Below are 21,775 nucleotides of genomic sequence, written 5' to 3'. Positions count from 1 at the left end.
AACAGTCTGTGTTTTTATAGACCTTCAGAAAGACACTTCAGTTCAATAAACGGAACAGTCTGTGTTTTTATAGACCTTCAGAAAGACACTTCAGTTCAATAAACAGAACAGTCTGTGCTTTCATAGACCTTCAGAAAGACACTTCAGTTCAATGAACAGAACAGTCTGTGTTTTAGAGACCTTCAGAAAGACACTTCAGTTCAATAAACGGAACAGTCTGTGTTTTTATAGACCTTCAGAAAGACACTTCAGTTCAATGAACAGAACAGTCTGTGCTTTCATAGACCTTCAGAAATACACTTCAGTTCAATAAACAGAACAGTCTGTGTTTTTATAGACCTTCAGAAAGACACTTCAGTTCAATAAACGGAACAGTCTGTGTTTTTATAGACCTTCAGAAATTCATTTCAGTTCAATGAACAGAACAGTCTGTGTTTTTATAGACCTTCAGAAATACACTTCAGTTCAATAAACGGAACAGTCTGTGTTTTTATAGACCTTCAGAAATTCATTTCAGTTCAATGAACAGAACAGTCTGTGCTTTCATAGACCTTCAGAAATACACTTCAGTTCAATAAACAGAACAGTCTGTGTTTTTATAGACCTTCAGAAAGACACTTCAGTTCAATAAACGGAACAGTCTGTGTTTTTATAGACCTTCAGAAAGACACTTCAGTTCAATAAACAGAACAGTCTGTGTTTTCATAGACCTTCAGAAAGAGACTTCAGTTCAATAAACAGAGCAGTCTGTGTTTTTATAGACCTTCAGAAAGACACTTCAGTTCAATAAACAGAACAGTCTGTGCTTTCATAGACCTTCAGAAAGACACTTCAGTTCAATGAACAGAACAGTCTGTGTTTTAGAGACCTTCAGAAAGACACTTCAGTTCAATAAACGGAACAGTCTGTGTTTTTATAGACCTTCAGAAAGACACTTCAGTTCAATGAACAGAACAGTCTGTGCGTCTATAGACCTTCTGAAAGACACTTCAGTTCAATAAACAGAACAGTCTGTGCTTTCATAGACCTTCAGAAAGACACTTCAGTTCAATAAACAGAGCAGTCTGTGCGTCTATAGACCTTCCGAAAGACACTTCAGTTCAATGAACAGAACAGTCTGTGCTTTCATAGACCTTCAGAAATACACTTCAGTTCAATAAACAGAACAGTCTGTGTTTTTATAGACCTTCAGAAAGACACTTCAGTTCAATAAACGGAACAGTCTGTGTTTTTATAGACCTTCAGAAATTCATTTCAGTTCAATGAACAGAACAGTCTGTGTTTTTATAGACCTTCAGAAATACACTTCAGTTCAATAAACGGAACAGTCTGTGTTTTTATAGACCTTCAGAAATTCATTTCAGTTCAATGAACAGAACAGTCTGTGCTTTCATAGACCTTCAGAAATACACTTCAGTTCAATAAACAGAACAGTCTGTGTTTTTATAGACCTTCAGAAAGACACTTCAGTTCAATAAACGGAACAGTCTGTGTTTTTATAGACCTTCAGAAAGACACTTCAGTTCAATAAACAGAACAGTCTGTGTTTTCATAGACCTTCAGAAAGAGACTTCAGTTCAATAAACAGAGCAGTCTGTGTTTTTATAGACCTTCAGAAAGACACTTCAGTTCAATAAACAGAACAGTCTGTGCTTTCATAGACCTTCAGAAAGACACTTCAGTTCAATGAACAGAACAGTCTGTGTTTTAGAGACCTTCAGAAAGACACTTCAGTTCAATAAACGGAACAGTCTGTGTTTTTATAGACCTTCAGAAAGACACTTCAGTTCAATGAACAGAACCGTCTGTGCGTCTATAGACCTTCTGAAAGACACTTCAGTTCAATAAACAGAACAGTCTGTGCTTTCATAGACCTTCAGAAAGACACTTCAGTTCAATAAACAGAGCAGTCTGTGCGTCTATAGACCTTCCGAAAGACACTTCAGTTCAATGAACAGAACAGTCTGTGCTTTCATAGACCTTCAGAAATACACTTCAGTTCAATAAACAGAACAGTCTGTGTTTCATAGACCTTCAGAAATACACTTCAGTTCAATAAACAGAGCACTCTGTCCTTTTATAGACACCTCAGCGCTGTTGTGGGGAATAATGGGGACACGATTTTTTCTTTCATCCCGCTCCTCCCCCGCTTAATTTGCTTTATCTATCGCCTTCTGTCTTTTATCACCTCCATCTTCATATTCTAGCTCGATTCCCCATCATTTCCTGTGTGATCAGACCATTATATACAGCAGGAGGAGTGGTCCACTCGGCCGATCGAGATTGCTCCGCCATTTTATCATGGCTTACCTATATCTACCCTCAAACCCATTCTCCCTCCATCTCCCCATGACATTGCATCCAGACTCACCAGGAGCCAACCAACCAACGCTTTAGTACACGCAGTGCTTTGGCCTCTACAGCCGTCGATGGCACTGAATTACACAGGTTCAACACCATCTGGCTGAGCGATTTCCTTCTTATCTCTGTTCTAAATAGTTATTCTTCTGTACTGACGCTGTGCCCTCTGGTCATGTTTCTACAGTTTCTCCATCGAGTCCTTTGAGTATTCGATAGATTTCCATAAATCCACCCTCCTTGTTCTGAACTCAGGCGAGTACAGGTTCAGAACCTTCAAATTCTCCTCATACGCTTAGCCTTGTATTCCCGGAATCATTCCCGTGTACCTCCTCTGGACGCTTCCCAATACTAGCACCACCTTTCTTACTGACGTGTCCCAGACCGATCCCAATACTCCGTGTGGTCTGATGAACGCGGAGAAACACCCGCTGAAACGGTTATCTACATTCGTTAAAACATAGAGCGACCAGTCGGTTTCTGCAGTAGAATTAAGTCAAACGCCATGTTTCCTCCATAAGCTATCCACCTGCCGATATGTGGAATCACGGTTAACAACTGAGCTCTCTGAAGTACACATGCATTTAGTGATGATATATTTCACTCGCCGTCTACTCTGTACAGGTGAAATTTGCCCTTCATCAGATATATAATGTAACAGGATCAGCTCAGCTGTAATTCACCCCGATGGACTCTCTGTAGAACACCGGAACTGCCGGGAATGGTTCACTCATGTCACGCCCGTTTTTTTCAAATTTTCATCCTCTCCGTTCGGTCTCATTCTTCTGTCTGGTGACGTTCACGGTGTTTTACTCCGGGCTGGTCCAGTCAGAGTGGATCAGCTCCCTTTTCTCCATCCTCCTCGCTGTTCCTCATTCTCCTATTTAATGATGATCCCGGTGTTTTACTCCGGGCTGGTCCAGTCAGTGTGGATCAGCTCCCTTTTCTCCATCCTCCTCGCTGTTTCTCATTTTCCTGTTTAGTGATGTTCACGGTGTTTTACACCGGGCTGGACCAGTCAGAGTGGATCAGCTCCCTTTTCTCCATCCTCCTCGCTGTTTCTCATTCTCCTATTTAGTGATGCTCACGGTGGTTTACTCCGGGCTGGTCCAGTCAGTGTGGATCAGCTCCCTTTTCTCCATCCTCCTCGCTGTTTCTCATTTTCCTGTTTAGTGATGTTCACGGTGTTTTACACCGGGCTGGACCAGTCAGTGTGGATCAGCTCCCTTTTCTCCATCCTCCTCGCTGTTTCTCATTTTCCTGTTTAATGATGTTCACGGTGTTTTACACCGGGCTGGACCAGTCAGAGTGGATCAGCTCCCTTTTCTCCATCCTCCTCGCTGTTTCTCATTCTCCTATTTAGTGATGCTCACGCTGGTTTACTCCGGGCTGGTCCAGTCAGTGTGGATCAGCTCCCTTTTCTCCATCCTCCTCGCTGTTTCTCATTTTCCTGTTTAGTGATGTTCACGGTGTTTTACACCGGGCTGGACCAGTCAGAGTGGATCAGCTTCCTTTTCTCCATCCTCCTCGCTGTTTCTCATTTTCCTATTTAGTGATGTTCACGGTGTTTTTCTTCCGATTTCGATCCCGATCCTCCGAATGCTTCCCCGCTTTTGTCTTCTCCCTCGCCGGTATACAAATTTAGATTGGTGAGTTGCCGCATGAGAAATCATTATCGGACCTTCACACAGTGGAGTCATGTGTTTTCTTTTCTTTTTCAACACTCTGTCCATCTCCGGACTGCTCTCTCTTTGTTCTTTCATATCTCCGTCTTTATCTCTCTTCACATCCTGAGGATTCGTGACAATTTGCTTCCTCACTTCTCCCTCTGTTCTCTGTTTCTCTCTGTCCACGCGTCCGGTCCGCTACTGAGCAAAGTACATCTCATTGTAGCATTTCGGAGCATATACTTACACTGATCATAAATGTACATAGCACTTTAAATAGCTTTCAAAGACACCGGCAAAAAAGACGTCATTTGATCTTTTTCCGTCCCTCTCTCTCTCTCTCTCTGCAACTAACTGGACTTTAACTTGCAATGTAATCGATTTTTTTTAAAAAAGAGAAGAAAATTTGATGCTGGAAATCACAATTAAAACAGAAATTGCAGAAAACGCTCAGCTGATAATGTAGGTCTTTTAAAAATAATAATTGATATTTGAATTGTCTCTAGTCACTGTTCACCACAAGGAGAAACACCACCGTACCTCTTGTCTGTGGGTTCGAACACGGGTATCTTCTTCCATTCATCATCTGATGGGTCTTCCACCCGATCGGAGTTTCACCACAAGGAGAAACAACGTACCTCGTGTCTGTGGATTCGAACACGGTATCTTCTTCCATTCATCATCTGATGGGTCTTCCACCCGATCGGAGTTTCACCACAAGGAGAAACACCACCGTATCTCGTGTCTGTGGGTTCGAACACGGTATCTTCTCACATTCATCATCTGATGGGTCTTCCACCCGATCGGAGTTTCACCACAAGGAGAAACACCACCGTACCTCGTGTCTGTGGGTTCGAACACGGGTATCTTGTTACATTCATCATCTGGTGGGTCTTCCACCCGATCGGAGTTTCACCACAAGGAGAAACACCACCGTACCTCGTGTCTGTGGATTCGAACAAGGTATCTTCTCACATTCATCATCTGGTGGGTCTTCCACCCGATCGGAGTTTCACCACAAGGAGAAACATCACCGTACCTCGTGTCTTTGGATTCGAACACGGGTATCTTGTCACATTCATCATCTGATGGGTCAGCACCCAATCGGAGTTTTACAACACCATTGACGTAGGGGTTGGGACGACGGGTAACCTCCGAGCGCGAAGCGATTCATACCACCACTTTGTCCATTCTCTTTATCAGTCTCTGTCCTCCTGCACCCGCCCTCCTTAAAACAACACTTGCTGCTCCTCCACCTGTCTACGCTTAGTCCGCAGTCTTCGCTACAGCGCCATCAATTTCATCATCGTTAAAAAAGCGGTCCTGACACACCCTTGTGGAACACTCCTAGTCACCGGTAGACAACCCGAAAACCATCCCTTTGCTTTGTTCCCACGCTTTCCCTGTTGTCAACCAGCCAATGCACTATGTATGCTCTTGCCTTTCATGTAATGCACTGGGCAGATTCATGTGCGGAATCTTGTCAGAGACCTTCTGAAAATCGAAGTGCACAACATCCACCCATTCTCATTTGTCCATCCTGTTGTTATTTGCTCAAATAATTCCAACGGGTTTGCCAGGTTCCCTTAAGGAAAACTATTTTGTCACGTGTCTTTTATTATCCCGAAACCGCTTCCTTAACAATCCACTCCAACATCTTCCCAACCACTGAGCTCTGACTATCGAGCTAACTGCCCTATAATTTCCGTTCTGGATCTTCCCTCCCTGCCTGAAGACTGAAGAGTCATTTGGTATTCTCAGTCCTCTGCAACCATGCCAGAGTATATTAATATTTGAAAGATGATTACTAAAGCACCCACAATCCCGTCAGCTTCCACTTTTAAAACACTGGGGTGTCTTCCCGTCATTTCAAGGTGACCGATCTAACTTCAGACTGATTAGTTTCTCAAGCAGCTTTTCCTTAGTCAAAGCAACCGCCCTCACTTCTGCCCCGGACACCCTCGAACTCTCAGCACACTGTCAGTGTCTTCGACAGTAAAGACTGGTGCAAGATACTTGTTCAGTTCGTCCGCCATTCCCTTGAATCCAGTTATTATCTCGACAGCGCTATTTTCCAGCAATGTTTACACACCCATGTTTTTTACTACATATATATATATATATATATATATATATAACCTGTGTGATTGTTGATATTATTGGCGTGATACCCTTCATTTTTAATCACTCCATCCCTCTCCTCTTATGACCATCTCCAACGGAATCCCACCACCATGCATATCTTCAATTCACGTCCCACCCCCCGCCACTTTCTGTTTTCCGCGGGGATCGCGCCCCACGGGTCTCCTTTGTCAATTCGAACCTCTCCATGGATCGCCCTCCTGGCGCTTTTGCTTGTAAGCGCAACAAGTGGCAGAGCTGCCCCTACACCTTCTCCCTCAGGGTTTTAAACAGTCCTTCCAGGTGAGGTGGGATGTACCTCACAGAAACTTCGCGCATTGTAACTGTTCATCCATGCTTTTGTGCTAATTATAATAACAAATTCGACTTTAGCTTTGTCCCCTACATTTTAATATCGATACTTAAACATATCGCATGGGTGAGAGCACATCACGCACTGGGTTAAACATTATATTATGGGGTTTGATCTTGCGTATGTATTGCCCCGCTCCCTCAATATCGATTATATTCCTGTTTGTCCATCCCAGTGTCCAACTCGGACATTGTGCTGACGTGGGGGAATGATTCTGCACGGTCATTTTCCACAGGGAAATGTTGCCATCATATTCCTAGGATCTCAGCTGGTATCTGCAGCTGCCGTGGGCCTTCTTTACACGTGGATATAGTTCCTATAAATTCAGCTCAATACTTATTCAAAGTGACGATGGGTAATTGCATAAGGAGAGATGGGAACAGATAATGTGACCGTCATTTGAAAGGGGCGTGGTTAAAGGAGCTGGTGCAGATCACAAACACGGGCTGGTTCTGCTTGGTTTGAATGAGCTGATATTGCGTGATTACATTAATTAAAATTGATTATTAATTCCTTCCCCAGGACGCAGCCCATTGCCACAGCTGATCCACCTAAGATCTTGCCTCGAGCATTTTGAATTTTCTGGGGCCTATTATAGATTTCACAGGTCGTTTCCCAAAAAGAATCAAATATATAGTCACTGACCTGTCTGTCATGAAATTATTTGTTTTGCGGCAGCAGTACTTACCGATGTGCTGTTTGTTACAGGAAGTTGCCAGACTGAGAAAGATGGAAGACAGAGACAACATCTGGTGACAAGTCACAAGAACACTGAGCACCAGGGAGACACGAGACACTCCAGATACAGAAACCCAGATCAAAAATAACATATTGATGCAAGACGTCAGCGTGTCAGACAACTACTGTGTACGGAGAGGAATGGACGGTGAATCTCCTCGCCAAGCATTTGAACAACCAATATCAATGACACTGAGGTGAAAGAGGGACGATGGGCTGGGGAAGGCGTGAATTCCCTCTGGATATCACTCCTGCCAAACACTGTTCACTTTATCATCCTGGAGGTAAATCCCCCAAAGCTCCCCTCCAAGTACCTTGCGTTCTGAGGTTATCATCCGGGATCCCTCTTTCAGTTTAGATAGGAACATAATAAAACAGGTTCATTTGTCGGCTAATCAGCCTCTCAAACCAGTCCTGACAGTCGATACTATCTATGGATCTTTACCATCTCTCAACTTCTCTCCAGTTCCAGGCCCACATTGTTCTAAACTCCCCAGTCTTTGAAAATGTATCCCCTTCCTTATTATCTACAGCCATTGACCTAATCTCAGCGAACCTCTAAGGGAGAGAATCCCAGATATTCACTCTTTTCCACGAGAGGAAATTGCGATCGACGTCAGTTGTCAATCGGCCCCATTATGTCTGCTTGTTGAAAGCTCTATTGTAAATAGATACATATCCCTTCGGTGGGGTAAGTGGAGATTACACGGAATCCCCGGGATCTCAGATATTTAACCCGGATATTCCAGATTCCTCCAACATCCCAAATATATGTGTGATTTTGGTTTGTTTTATGTGTCTCTTTAAATGCAGGTGAGCGGCAGGCTACGCATGAGAACAAGTGGGAATGTAAGGGGAGTATGAAGGGCTGGGGCATATTTAGTTTTAAAATAGACTTTGATGGCTGGCAAGGAGTTCATAGGTTGAAGAGCCTATTTTCGTGCTGTGTGTTTCTCTGCCTCCCTCTCAACCTCTACCCGGCTGTGTCCTCTCAGGTTCTGTCTGGTTCAAATAGGTCACCCCTCACTCTGTAATCTTTAGCCTTTCGTGATAAGAGCACACCTTTGATCCAGGAATTCGCTGAGGTGATATGTTCTGGACAGTCAACGTGAACGAATTCTCTCTGAAATAGGGAATTCAGTTCCGTACACAGTGGTCGAGGTGTGGCTGTGTTAATACTCTGCACAGTTGTATTTCTAAACTCCAGCCTTGTTGTAATAAATATCACAGTGTTATTTGCTGCGTTGACAGTTTGATGCACCATCATACTAACTTTTCTATATCTCACACGCAAGGACATCCCAATCCCTTTGAATTTCACTTCTGTGTAATATTCTCCACTTGATGCTTCTTCCCTCACATTTTCAATCACTAACCTGCATGTGCAGACTTTTCATTTGCTCTTTATGTCTATCAGTACGCAAGTTGAAATTTGCGCATTGCAACCGGCCCTCTCACCTCTTTTCGTGTTATCATCAAACTTGCAAACTTGCCCTCTAAGTCATGCTTACAAGTGTAAATACAGACGGCGTCCGTGTCGGGTACTGACGAATCGAAGTGACGAAACCCGAGCGCGAGGCCGTGTCGAAGTAGCATAGAACAAGGAATGACCCAAGCTTTTATCGAATTAAGAAACTGGACATCGAAATGGCCCGTTATCGGAGGTGCAGGCGAGGGACTGTTCGGCTCCGCTCGCTTCTCCCCGGGATTTGCTCGTCTCTGTGCTGGCCTGAGGCTGTGGCCTGCAACTAGTGGATTCTTGTCCGGCTGCAGTGATGCCTGACTTTGTGACCTTTAGTTGTGATTCCTGTTTCCGTGCTTTTATTTTTGAAAGATCTCTCTCTCTCTCTCTCTCTCGCTCTCTCTCTCTCTCTCTCTCTCTCTCTCTCTCTCTCCTGTCCACTGTTACTGCAGTTATTCGTTATTTGTTCTGTTTGAACAAGGAGAACATTACTTTGAAAACTAATATCGCAGTTGCAGTCTCAATAAAGTTGGAAATAACTTTGCGAGGTCTTACAGACAATAATTTTCAATGGATACAATGTAGGTTTGATCTTCTTCACTCCTCACTGCACCTCAATCCACTCAGAGACGCTGTCTCTCTGTAGAAGAGGGTGACCATACGTTTCCCATATTGGACTCTGGTCCTACTCACTCAGTTTGCCGACATCACTTTGACTCATCTGCCCGGGGTCATCACTGCTCAAATCTCAGTAAGTGTTGTCAGGTCCAGTCGGGTTTATTGCCGTGTGCACAGGGGCAGGTGCAATTAAACACTTGCAGCATCATTGCAGGCTCGAAAAGACAGACAGTACGCAAAGCATGAATTGTACAATTCTGCATCATTAACAAAAGATGGATATCAATCTTGTGCCAGTTTCAGACTTGGAAATAATTCCTCAGGCGAACTGATGACATAGAGTGCGAACTATTATCTCCCCGGGGGAGCCTGTTATTCCTTTTCTTTAAACAGACAGACAACAGAAAGAAGGGCGAGTCTCTGGACCTCTTCAGCCAGCCCTGGCATTGAATAAGATCAGGCTGGCCCAGAATTTTTCTCAATCCTCCCCCCACACCCATATCGCAGTTGCCGGACAAAAGTCGGTCGATGTCCGCCACCAAATTTTCTACCGTCTCCCCAGGTAAGAGGAGATAAACTTCTGTCGCCTGCCTTTGTTTCGACGCCCTGAGCGCCCCCAGCATATGAATATCAGAAGCATATGGATATGAATGTTATAAAATGGGACATTGTTCTGAGTTTTGATCAGTTGGGGAGGCAGAAATAGTCAGAGTCTGTGGGAGGGAACGATTCTTGGGTGAAACCCTTTTCGCAATTGGATAACACATTTGATTGACATGTGCATACACGAATGGGAGCTAGGTAGGTTGCACACCATTTGACGAGATTGGTTGATGTCGGGCAATTACACCGGCTCAGTGACAATTGGCGAGGGTGATTTTGCCGGAAGGTCAGCGAACCGATTTGTCTATGGCAATAGGCGGGGCCGCTCGGTAGACAAGAGAGCAATGGGGAGTCTGTACAGTGAGTGATATGAAACGGCGAAAGCTTTTCGCGTTCAGAGACCGTGCTGCCCACTTCAGCGAATCAGTCACAATCTCAATCTCCCCTCTTCCAGCCGCAGCTGAACAACATTTCTTATCGAATATGTAAATGTTTTTATAAGTTGAAAATTCAAGTGTTTTCAGCTAACCGAAATCTCGCATGATGGTCGTGTCTTAACGGAGCACTGAACCAAAGTCCAGGACAGATATGTTTAAAAAATGGCTACTCCTTCATGTCATATTACCTGTTCGCCCCGACATTTCAGCACCAGTTTACACACATTCCCACACGCTCCACCCTAACTGTCTTATAAAAGAAAATCTATTAACGACCCACTAAAATCACGCGGTCCTTTCACTGAACACGAATATTGATAGCTAACCGTTCGCTTCAGGCTGTGAGGAAAGTGTGGAAGTGAGGAGCAAATGGACAGAGAGAGAGAGAGAGAGTGAGAGAGAGAGAGAGAGAGACAGAGAGAGAGAGAGAGAGAGAGAGAGAGAGAGAGAGAGACAGAGAGAGAGAGGAGAGAGAGAGAGAGAGAGAGAGAGAGAGACAGAGAGAGAGAGAGAGAGAGAGAGAGAGAGCGAGAGAGAGAGAGAGAGAGAGAGAGAGAGAGGGGGAGGGAGGGAGGGAGAGAAAGAATATCATGTGTGTATTAGAGGGAGATAGAGAAAGAGCGAGACATGGAAGTGAGGGCGGGGAGAGAGTCCACATCGTAGACAGGACAAGAGAGGCAAACGGGGTAGTTTGAAAGGCAGTTAGAGAGAGAGAGAGAGAGAGGAGAGAGAGGAGAGAGAGAGAGAGAGAGGGAGAGGTGGGAGGGGAGAGAGAAAGAATATCGTGCGTGTAAGTGTGTATTAGAGAGAGATAGAGAAAGAGCGAGACATGGAAGTGAGGCAGGGGAGAGAGTCACATCGTAGATAGGACAAGAGAGGCAAACGGGGTAGTTTGAAAGGCAGTTAGAGAGAGAGAGAGTTACGCGGCAGCTTACCAATTTCATGTTCTCTGTTTTCCTCACAGTGTTTTCTTGACCACCAGAGTAACTCACCTCACCGACAAAACCAAGTGGACCTTTCCGTCCCTTCATTTAAACGCGAACGCTGCAGGGCTCGTAAGTATTATCACCGTTTGGACTGAGGAGGAGAAATGGTTCATGCGTTTACACATTGCCCTTCAACCGATATACGTATTGATGCCATTCTCCCAGTTTCTTCATTATAAAGACAAATGACATTAAATCAGAGCCATTAATTCTTAAAATTCAAAAGTTAGTTCTGATTTGGTTGAAGAGTTCTGCTCAGAGTGATAAATCGCCCGCTGTCGAACATAAGGAAGTACGTCGGTGAAAGACGCGAGGAGCTCAGCATCCATGCGGTTGTGGAAACACACCGGCATCAATCGTCCTGTTCCTACTGAAAATTTACTGTTCGGCAAAGTAAGAATATCGTAGCTAAATAAACTGTATTGGCATGTCGATTTGTCGAGTTGCCACCTGTTCCCGCCCATCAGCAAGTACATTTTACATTGCGCTTGTGTGTACAGATAGATGTGCTTATAAATATAAATTTGAGCTCACTTTGAGGGAATCACCACTTACGTATAATGCATGATCCCCTCGGTTAGATCCTTCACCAGATGCAGATGAATTGAGTCACTGTCAGTTATTTTCGTGCAGTAGAAACCCAAGACCTCGACCAGCATATGTGGGTGTGGGGACGATGGTGGTGGAAGAAATTTTCAATGTTTTCCGTTGTAATACTGAATCAGGACCTCCTAATCTGCTATATATTCTCAGCTAAAAATGCTGCGAGCATTGAACTGACGGAAATATGGGATGTCAATTCCACAAATTCTCGAATCTCCCCTGTCGATCTATTGAAGAAAGTGTTACCGGCTCCGGATTTGTGTTGGATACGGTACCAGAACTCAATACATCGAAATCCATGTCGTTAATGAAAATGGAATCGGGAAAGTACCACGTTGAAGAGAGAATCAGAATCAGGTTTATTATCTCCGGCATGTGACGGGAAATTTGTTAACTTAGTAGCAGCAGTTCAAAGCAATACATAATCTAGCAGAGAGAGAAAAAAATAAATAATAATAATAATAATAATAATAATAATAATAATAAATGAAATAGAACATTTATTAAAAAATGAGATAGTGTTCTAAGCTTCAAAGTCCATTCGTGATTCTAATTGCAGAGGGGAAGAAGCTGTTCCTGAACCGCTGAGAGTGCGTTTCTGTCTCATTACCTTAGACACCCAAGGTCAACACTAATATCCGGTGCCATCTGTGTCGACGTTGCTCCTTTGCAGATTGGAAGAATTTTTATCGGTAGTGTCATGACGGTCGTTTAACGTCCTTTATTTATGAGCTGTCCTGACTGTGTGAGGCTGATGACGTGACGTAGCGGGACAGCGGGCTGCAGTGAGAATACTTAGGCTGCAATTGGTTCGTTCAGTGAGGGCACAAACTGGACAAAAGTGATTATTTTGAATAAAGAGGAATGCAGGAATGTGTGAGGTCATGTACTTCGTTGGGATTAAGTTAAAATAAAGTTGCGGTGAGACTGTCAAAGGAAACTGTTCACGAAACAGAGATGGCGAGCCGATGGGTGGATCAGGTATTTTGCAAGGCAGATTGTCAACTGAACAAAGTTTAGGGCGCTCAGTCAGCGTCCAGGGTGTTAAATTTTATTGTCAAATTACACGCTGCTGCTTGTAGTGTTAGCGCTGCGAGCAGGGATCGAACCAGCGCGGGGAATCCCCATTGGATTTCAAGTCCAACGCCTTAACCACTCGGCCATCGCAGCTCCATTAATGTTCAGCACCAATCGTAGCACTACATCTGAAATGAGGGGTGTACTTGATTTATTTTCGGTAACGGAAATGGTGAAACATCATTGCAATACAAATAGTATAATTGGAGAGCTGTGGAATTTGTTTCAACCCCGTTAGATTAGAATGTGAATGTGGAGCGATAACACAGGCTTCAATATCGTAAATGAAGGAGATTTCCACTGTTGGGGATAAAGGTCAAAATCAGAATCAGGTTTATAATGATGGACATACGTCAACATTACGGTGTTGCTTTTATATTCTACTCCTCCTGAACTGAATGTGAAAATTGCATTTGCTTTCCTTTACCACTGACTAGGCCTAGAAGTAAACATTTAGTAAACATTGCACAAGGTCTCTTTGCATCTCTGATTTCTGAAAACTATCCTGATTTGGAGACGTTTATACAGTGGCATGCCAAAGTGTGTCCACCTCTGGTCAAAATTTCTATTACTGTGAATATTAAGGAAGTAGACGATGAAGTGATCAAAAGTCATAAAGTGATACCCACTCTCGCATTCCTTTTATTCTTCATATGTCTGAAAAAATGGTATTTTCTCTATTATTAGCCATTTATTTTTCTCTCATCAAATTTTATTTGCTTTCTTTTGTATTTTGAAAGCATCCCAAACCTCCAGCTTCCCACTAATGCTTGCTATATTATAACCTCTCACTTTTGCCTTTATGCTGCCTTTACTTTCCAGTGTCGGCCACTGTTGCCTCATTCTCCCTAACGAGTATTTATTCTTATTTGTGATGCATCTATCCTGCGCCTTTCCAATTGCCCCTAGAACACCAGTCCTGCTGGTTCTGCCGTTAACCCTGCTGGTTCCCCTTTCCAATCGACTTGGCCAGCCCTAGACTTTGGTCGCTGTTGTTTTCTGCGAGTGACAGTGTCGAGAACTGTTATCGTCCCTGACTTTTTTCTCTGCGAATGACGTGGTCGGGAACTGTTATTGCTGTTGTTTCCATGCGAGTGATGGGGTCGAGGATTGTTATCGTCCCTGACTTTTTTCTGCCAGTGATGTTTTGGGGGACTGCTATTGTCGCTATTATTTTTTTTTGTTTGCTGCTGGGGAGGAGACAGTTTGGGGTTTGTGAGGTTTTTTTTCATTTCCTTTTTCGTGCCGGGGTTGATGTCTGTCCTTACATCAACCCCGATGGCCTGTCTGTATTCAGTTGTTCTCCGGAGCAGACAAATATCAGAGTTGTATTGTACATGCAGCCTTTGAAAATAATATTAACCGTTTGCACCTTTCTATTCTCCTCACTCGCGCCACTGCAGTTCCACTTACTGCAAGGAATACTCATACGTCTAATTTTAGATTCTCGCTCTCAGACTGCAGGATAAAATCGATCACATTACAATCACTGCCTCTGAAGCATTCCTGTATACTAATGTACCTGGTCAAAGCACAACACAACACACAATCCACAACTGTCTTTGCCTGATGGGCTCAACCACAATGTACTCTAAAAAACTATTCAGTAAGCATTCCCAAACTACCTACATGTTGAGATCCTACAATGACCATCGTAATATTGCCATTTTCACATGCCTTGTGCATCCATTGTTATTTGTACGCAAAGTCGACTGCTAGAGACTCCCATTCTCTGATCCTATGTTAACTCGCACTAAGGATTTTTTTAATGTTCTGGACATCATTATAAATTACAATAAATAAAATAAATAGAAATTTAAAAAGGAAATTGTTAGGAAGAGTTCATGCGTTCATGTGTTGAGAAATGTCTAAGCTGAGCAGAAAAAGTGGCTCTTAATAAAAATGTGATTTTCTATTTTCACCACCCCACACCACACTCCCCCACTCCCCACCCCCGGGGTAGAAATATGTAGAGGGCATGTGTTCCTTCAAGTTCCGAGGTCAGTATGGTTAGCAGGGAGAGTCGCTGCCTCCTCGGTACTTCACCCGTCCCAGTCATTGATCAGCAGTACAGTCAACGCAATGGCTGTTCCTCCGGACCACCCGGTGTGAGTGACTGTGAGTAATCAGTGCTTGGTCGTTGCAGAAATGGTTCAGTGTCTACAGAATGGAGCAGCGAGCGGCGTCACGGAGAAGGACACTCTTCAGAAAGGGTTTGCACATTTCACTGCAAACACAGGATGGGCTGAGACTATCACTGTCACGTGATTGGTTTCAGTTCGTTATGATGTCAGACATTCCTGGTATTCGTCTCAGGCTTGGCTTATAATTAGTGATCACATACATAGACTCCAAACAGAACACAACCTAGTCGCGGTATGAAGGTTTGCCTGGCTCAGTAACCTGGAGAGCGAAGCTGGCTGGAGTTAGGAGTTAATGCTTTGGCCTTTGGTCGTGTCACTCATGCCAAACAAGTCAAATGGTAGAGGGCAGACGGCGAGTGTCCACCGGCCCTACAAATTCGAGGGCTTAGCTCAGAGATAACAAGCGGAACTAGTCAAAGAAAACTTCAGTTTAACGTAAATGAAGAGACCGTCTACATATGTACCCATCGGTATTTCTGAACCGCTACCCGGGACTTGGCAGGCCGAGCGGAAGCTACTGACACGATGAATGAATCCCTGAACATCGCCGACTGGCAGGGATGGAGGATCTTCACTGCGGTCCCAAAAAGCCAGCGGCGAGACTGGCAGTAAGTTATGAATTTAGTCAGCTCCGCCATAGGGACAGGCCTCCGTTGTGTCCAGAACATCTTCATGTAGCGGTGACTCAGAGAGGCGGCGACCGTCTTTAAGGAATTAATCACCCAGGACGTTCCTTTTCTCACTGTTACCATCAGGAAGGAGGTACAGAAGCCTAAAGCCACAAACTCAGCGATTCAGGAACAAATTCTTCCCCTCTGCCATCCAATGTCTAAATGGACATTGAACCTATGAACACTGCATCACCTTTTTTTTTAGCTGTTTTGCTCTAGTTTTAATTTAACAATTTAATATACATATTATTACTGTAATTGAATGTTTGATTGATTTTTACTTCTATATTTATCATGTATTGATTGCACTACTGCCGCTAATTTAACAGATTTCTCGACATACATCCCAAATATTAAACCCGAATCTGATTCTGATTCTGAAGTAAGTCAGATCCGTTAGACAGATGTTGGTGAAGATCAGAACTGAGACTCTCAATCCGGATCAGCAGAAAATGAGTTCAGTGGGAAGATTCCAGCTCTCTAAATCCCAAGCGTTTGGCACAACAATGTGACCGGAGTGAGCAGTTTCGCTTGTCACCTAATTTCTGCCCGCACCGATTCGCAACCCTGTGAAGTGTATAAGCCGATATTCTATGCAAGTTAGCGGCACTTGTGTCCTGGTCGGAAAAAGGGATGTGGTTAAACTATATAAGTTTACTTGCCGGTTTCTTGTTCTTCCACATTAATGTCTACAGTGCTCATCAACATGCAGATCCATCGTTTTCCAAAAACTGCTGCGCTGTTACCATTTTACACGTATTTCCACAACAGAGTTCAACAGCAACACAGTCTCCCAACTCCTACACTGATCTCCTGAGGCCAGGGCGCCGAACACCTTTCCCACAGTCTCTCTGCATATGAGACGGCTTTCAGCAAACTATGCCCCTCTCCGACTCTCTCTCCCTGCTGAGTTGCACTCCCCGGTGCTCTAATCCTCACAGAATATATACTCAGCTGCACTGACATTCCAAAGTGTGACACTTCAAACTTACCTGCATTGAAAACTATTTCCAATTCCTCCCTCAGTGTTTCTGTTTGATATAGCTAATGTTATTCGTGCGTCAATGCAAAAATCGTGAAGCAAATCACTAATAATATCCAATAACGGGGCTCGTCCGGGATTTGAACCCGGGACCACTCGCATATGCCTTTTTTCACCCGAAGCGAGAATCATATCACTCTAGACCAACGTCACAATTGAACTGCGAAGCTACTTAAAGTTAATTAGTGTAACATCCATTGTCCTCTCCGTTGGTGAGAGGAGAGCCCGATGTCGAAATATGTTGGGCCCGTATTCCTTTGAGATTGCAAGAGTATTCGTTACTTGATTCAGTCAAAAAAAGAATATAACGGACCCTGATGTAGAGCAGATCAGAATGCGTTTGCCGATGGAAAGGACCCAAACAAGGGACGCCTGTTTAAAACTCAGTTCCGAGCATACTTTTCTTGCATTGGGTGATGCCTCTGAGCAATCCCCTGCCCCGGCGGCTGCTGGACGGTGAATAATTGGCATGATTTCAGGCGGGTGTACAGAAGCATTTGTCTCATGAACAGCGAAGACGTTTGATAAAAGGCACACAATAAGAACTTTATTCAGGACGAATTTTCACACGTCGATGCTGCCTGGTCTGCTGAGATCCTCCAGCCTGTTGAAATGTAGAACATTGAATAACCGGCGAGGTGGTGGGGTGGTTAAAGCGATGTACTGGTCACCTATTCTGTTTTGCGAAATTGCATCCGAATCCCTTCCTTGACCTTGCCGGTTTGTTTTGTGGGACCATCTGCTGCGCTTTCACGTAAACCGCTGCAAAATTATCATTCAAGTTCAGCTTGAAATTTACTGTTATTAAACCGTAAACAGGCAAACGTCCAGACGAACGTTTTTCTGGGTCGAAGCAGCGAAACCCAAAACCTACGTCACATACAACACATAAAATTATATTAACACAATAATTTTACCGGATAGTAAATATATATTCGGGAGCTATACTGTACAAATTGACATCAAGTGCATATCTAGTACAACATATAGTTAAACATATGTGAATAATGCCACAGACGTTGCAATAAGTAATGTTTAATGGATGACAACCGGCTGTTCAGAAGTCTCACAGGGCGAAGAAGATGTTTCCTCGCCGAACAAATCTTGCTCCTAGCCCGTGGTACCTTCTGCCTGACGGTATGAGGACGGAGACATTATGGAACAGTAGGACGAATGCGAGTTGCCTTTGATATTGACGGAGAGCCCCGGATAAATTCCACAGCCGTTCTCACAATCCATTACAAAATCCGGGACAAAACTGATCAGCGTTTACCCTCCCTTTCAACACAAGTGTCCGACTGGGTGCGGTCCGTTTCACTGGAGCTTCTGCTCAGCCTGAGAACTTGACTTTGATCGAAAAGGAAGAGTAAGCTGCCGTCCTATCCCGCAATCAAGGTGAGATTTATTGACCCGTCGTGGGCAATTTCTAGATTTCCGCGAACTTCTGTCGATCATAGGATAGCAATGGACATTTTGCTGCTGATTTTTCTTACCTGCGTGAGCAGGCTTCCTCCTGTTTAACAAGCATCGAGAGCAAGGATGACGTCAGGTAGAAAATACCACTTATTGAAACCTACCGAATGCAGACAGGACCAGACAGGGCGGATGTGGAGAGGAGTTCCCTAAGGTGGGGATATCCAGAAGTAGCGGGCACAGCCTCAGAACTGAGGGGGCGATCTTCTAGAACAGCAGTAAGGAGGATGTATTTCATTAGCCAGAGAGTAGTGATTGTCACACACTGCGTTGGAGGACAGGTCTGTGGGTATTTTTAAAGCACAAGTTGAGAGCTTCCTGAATGGTCAGGGTTTTAAATAATATGGCGAAAAGACAGGTGTACGGGAGGGATCCAGAGTCAGCCAGAATGGAATGGTAGAGCAGATTCGATGGTCTGAATGGCCTACTTCTCCTTCTATGTCTTATAGTAAGCGTGTGCGCTTTATTGGTTTAAGACTCTATTACAGGATCACACAAACAACCTATACTTTTTGATGTGTTTTATTGCCACTCAAACGGAACAGGCGACTAACAGTAGACCATCGGTCTGCGATGACAAAGGCCACGGAGCCAAGCAATGGACAAGATCAACAATAACAATCATGAAACCGAGAGGCGATCCTGAGGGTGTTTCACAACAACATTCACTGACAGCTCGCATTGTCACTTCTTCATCTGTGAGATTTTGTAATTTCCTGTCAAGCTATCCATGCCTCATTACAATTGGGATTGTAATCGAATGACATCATGTTTATTTTTATCCCAGCTGTTGGAAGACACGTCAGCCTTGTGCAGTATTGAATATTCAGCGTGTCGGAGCGAGTATAAATGAATGAGCGTGGAGATTCATCAGCTCAGAGTTTCTTCAGCGAGATCGCAGGCAGCTAGAAGACAGTCTGAATCTCACACAGCATGCTCGAAACGTTTTACCGTGTGAGAAAGACATATTACTTGATCATTGCCGTTATCGGTGTTCCCGGTAAGAATATCAGCGAGCAGTCATTTGCAGTCTTATGTGCGCGGTCTGTGGTCTCATTCAGTTACCGACAGCGTTGTGATGCCGCTGTATCAGTGCAAACATTGTGTCAAAACTCTGTGCTTTTTCAGAAGCTCCCTTGTAGATTAATCCGTGGTGTCAGCTGAAAATGAACCGACTATTGACACAGATGTGGAGAGGAAGTTCGGTGAGATGGACTCATTTTATGGATTCAGAGCAGACAATTTTGATTTGTGATCGAATCAAGACGTACAAAAATGCTGGATGAACTCAGCAGGTCGGGCAGCGTCCGTTGAAAGGAGCAGTCAACGTTTCTGGTCCTGACGAAGGGTTTCGACCCGAAACGTTGACTGCTTCTTTCAACGGAAGCTGCCCGACATGCTCAGTTCATCCAGCTTGCTTGTACGTCTCGTTTTGATTTATCAATGCAAAGTCGCTGTCGGAGTAAACTGCCGTCATTCACTGCGCCCGGCACCTTTACCGGTTACTTGGTTTTATCCGGCTCAATGTTGATACATGTTTGAAATTTAAAGGTTTTGCGCGGTGTTTTCAGAAACTGCTGCAAGCTCGAAGGGAAAGCGAGCAGCGAAACCCCGGAGAGATGCCGCGGAGAGCCGTAGACATCACTTCCGACTGAGAATCCGAAGCATCGGGAGCTTTCAACAGTCATATCGGGTGTGTCTGTGTTTTAGTGTACCAGGGATTGTTTCCACGCTCTGTTATCCGCCAAGTGAAGCAAGAAGAAAGAGTCAAACCGGCAGTGTCCGTGACAGGTCAGACCGGGTAACGGCGATACTCCGCTCTCGAAAAAAAAGCTTGGAAGCATTTAGCAAAATGCTGCAGGGATTCGGAGCAACCCCTAAAAGTGACAAATGTTTTTGAAGTATCTACATTGACTTCCCTTTGAAAATTAGATGGTTTAATCACTAACCTGCAGAATATCTATAAATTCAGCGGGTCAGGCAAAATCTTTAAAAGTGAAAAATGAAACTTTCTGTTAAGATCCGTTGACACAGTGTGAAGGAGCTACGAACAGAAGTTATTGCAGAATGCAAACGAAGCGAGAATAAGACATGAAAATGCGGGAAATAAAATTGCTTTCAACAACGAACTTTGGAAGTGGACAGAGACGGAGGGAGAAGACCTTCGATCTATATGGAGTTTGCGGAACATAAGTGACGGGAACTCGGCAAGCAGTATCGCTGAGACAGTTGCTGAGGAATCTTACACGCTAGTCGAGAACCTTCTGGTGTGAAATTTATACTGATTTTTTCATAGCGCCTTTGGCCATCAGATGACAATGTCTCCTTCTCAAACAGCGTTCCTCTTCCAGTCCCGCGTTCTGTACCCGTTCACCCAGCATTCACGCGCCTTGGGCATCGGTCCTTCCGCTTTACACTTGTCAACCTCCAGTAGTGAGTTCTCTGCAAAGTTTGATTGTGCTCAATTTCCAGTTTATCACTGTCCTGAGACCCATGGAGCGGCGAGACTGTAATTCACTCTCTATTTCTGCTTCCCCCCCCCAGTGAACTTAGTGGCGATTGTGATCCTGTCCCGGGGAAAATGCGGCCTCTCCACCTGCACCACTCGCTACCTGGTGGCCATGGCAACGGCGGATCTAATAACCATAATCTTTCGGGTCCTTTTGTGGCGGATCAGTTATTATTACTTCCCCGGGACATTCCTGGATATCACCCCCGTATGCAGTGTGATCTCTGTCCTGGGATTTTCAGCCACAGACTGTTCTGTCTGGTTCACCTTCAATTTTACGTTTGATCGGTTTGTCGCCATTTGTTGCCAGAAGCTGTAAACAAAATATTGCACCGGGAAAACTGCGGCTGTGGTTCTGGCAACAACCGGCGTTCTGCTCTGTTTTAATAATGTGCCCAGATTCTTTACATACCATCCTGCGAAAGTCATTGACAATATACCGTGGGACTGTATTCCAAAGCCCGGCACCTATACGGATCCCGGGTGGTTGGGGTATGACTGGCTTACTACCGTCCTAACGCCATTACTCCCGTTCGTGTTAATACTACTGTTCAACGCTCTGACAGTCAGACACATTTTAGTGACTAGTCGCGTCCGTCAGGGGCTGAGGGGTCAGAACAAGGCGGAGAACCGCAGTGACCCGGAGATGGAGAGCAGGAGGAGGTCTGTGATCTTACTTCTCACCATCTCCGGAAGCTTCATCATCCTGTGGTCGGTGAATGTTGCCGAATTCCTTTATTACACCATCGCCGGATTGGATCCAAAGAATTACAACGAATCGGAATACATATTTCTACACCTCGGATACATGCTCATGATATTAAGTTGCTGCACAAACACGTTTATTTATGTGGTAACTCAGTCCAAGTTCAGAGAGCAGTTCATCAGCGCAG

The 21,775-nt window shown here is 44.4% G+C and overlaps 1 non-coding gene across 1 annotated transcript; it reads right to left on the bottom strand.

The window, feature by feature from the left end:
• Positions 1–13,054: 13,054 nt before the first annotated feature.
• trnas-uga (transfer RNA serine (anticodon UGA)) lies at positions 13,055–13,136 on the bottom strand. The gene has a single exon. It is a non-coding gene; the product is annotated as a tRNA-Ser (tRNA).
• Between the last annotated feature and the right edge of the window lie 8,639 nt (positions 13,137–21,775).

The sequence above is a fragment of the Hypanus sabinus genome, unplaced genomic scaffold (assembly GCF_030144855.1).
Source record: "Hypanus sabinus isolate sHypSab1 unplaced genomic scaffold, sHypSab1.hap1 scaffold_662, whole genome shotgun sequence".
Lineage (NCBI taxonomy): Eukaryota > Metazoa > Chordata > Chondrichthyes > Myliobatiformes > Dasyatidae > Hypanus > Hypanus sabinus.
Note: the sequence above shows the minus strand (reverse complement) of the source record. Positions and strands in the feature narration are given on the sequence as shown.